Below are 2,065 nucleotides of genomic sequence, written 5' to 3'. Positions count from 1 at the left end.
TTGAGTGATACTTGATTACTCTTATATCCCAAGTTTTATGAACTAGATCCATAAACTTTCAGAGTTAGGATGGTAATTTAACAAATACCCCCAACACGGCCAAAGTTCATTGACCTTCAATGACCATTGACCATGGTCATGTGACCTGAAACTCGCACAGGATATTCAGTGGTACTTGATTAACCTAATGTCCAAGTTTCCTGTACTAGATCCATACAATTTCAAAGTTATGATGGTAATTCAACAAATTCCCCCAACTTGGCCAAAGTTCATTGACCCTAAATGACCTTTGACCTTGGTCATGTGACCTGAAACTCGGCCAAGATGTTTACTAATACTTGATTAACCTTATGTCCAAGATTCATGAACTAGATCCATAAATTTTCAAAGTTATGATAGTAATTCAACAAATACCCCCAACTTGACCAAAGTTTATTGACCCTAAATGACCTTTGATTTTAGTCACATGACCTGAAACTCGAGCAGGATATTCACTAATACTTGATTAACCTTATGCCCAAGTTTCATGAACTAGGTCCATATACTTTCTAAGTTATGATGTCATTTCAAAAACTTAACCTTAGGTTAAGATTTGATGTTGACGCCGCCGCCGCCGCCGTCGCCGTCGGAAAAGCGGCGCCTATAGTCTCGCTCTGCTATGCAGGCGAGACAAAAATGCCAAATGTAAATTACAAAAAAATAAACATGCAATGACCCCTACACTTTTATAATACATGAATTTTAGATGATACCCGAGTCTAGTTCAAATGACTGACCATTTACCAAAGATTTAGAGAGGCTTTAATTATGTGAACTTGACTCTCCCTCTGTCTGGTAGGTGTCTTCTAGCCAATACTGATGAAAATTGCACATCAATTTGATGGTTTTAATGGTATGTTTATAGGGGTTTGATGTCTTCTGTCTGAAAAGTTTGTAGGCTTTAAGGCTTATACGATGAAAAATATTAGTTTGCTATCGAGCTTTGGTGTTATCGTTTTGTGTCTGAACAAGCTGTACACAGTATGGCATTCGATCATGTCACCTCCAACCCTCGGATTGTGAGGAACTTACTGACCCAAACGTGTCAACTCAGATAGCCACCGATCATTACAAGTCCGGCTATTTATGTGAGTGTCGCGCAATGGAGAATATGTCCTATTTTGGTGATTTTGAAATGATATGGTGGCTTTCATTACGTCAAGCATTGGGTAGAAAATCAAATAAACTATGGAAATTACGTGGCATAGGCATTGCAAACAAAATGAAAAATGATTTAAAAAATGTGTAAACAAATTAGTTTATACACCCACCGATACAGTAATTCAATCATCAGGTAAAAAAAAATATATTGTTCTAGACATTGACGTGTATGTATCTGCCTATTTCATGCCATATACAAATTGAGTGTGTCGAAAGATACCTCGTTAATCAATACTTAGAAGTAAAATGGATAGGGTTCCGTTCCTTCTTCGCAAATATGGAATGGATTTTTTTTTCTGTATTCTGGGAATAAAAATGCCATTGAACCTTATACCTTTCCGTCTGCGGAATTACCATAATCGATTATTTCTGTCATTACATGAATTAGACAATTAATTAAAAACTAAATCAAATCATAATGCGGTATTGGCAGCTCCAGATAAGGTTCATTTTTTAAGCCTACATGTAAAAGATACACTGCAAAAACACCGGTGTTGATTTAACACCAGCCCGGAATCTATATATGTCCACACCAGAAAAGTGTTAAACAACACCAATTTCGTTTTGCTCTAACACCAGAAAGGTGTTTATACAACACCAAATAGTATTAAAACAGCATCGGTTTGATTCCAAACTGGTGTTGTTTCAATTCTTCTCTGGTGTGGACATATATAGATTCCGGGCTGGTGTTAAATCAACACTGGAGTTTTTGCAGTGTATAAATATCCGCCGCATGGTATTTGACCCATAAATTTCCAACTGTTAATTTAAGACACGGAAATAAACGAAAAGAAGTGTCAACTAGTGTAAGAACCATTTAACAAAGATAAACAAGCGAGGACAAAGTATCCAAGAAACGGTTTGT

This window comes from Lytechinus pictus, chromosome 3, assembly GCF_037042905.1.
Source record: "Lytechinus pictus isolate F3 Inbred chromosome 3, Lp3.0, whole genome shotgun sequence".
NCBI lineage: Eukaryota > Metazoa > Echinodermata > Echinoidea > Temnopleuroida > Toxopneustidae > Lytechinus > Lytechinus pictus.
Note: the sequence above shows the minus strand (reverse complement) of the source record.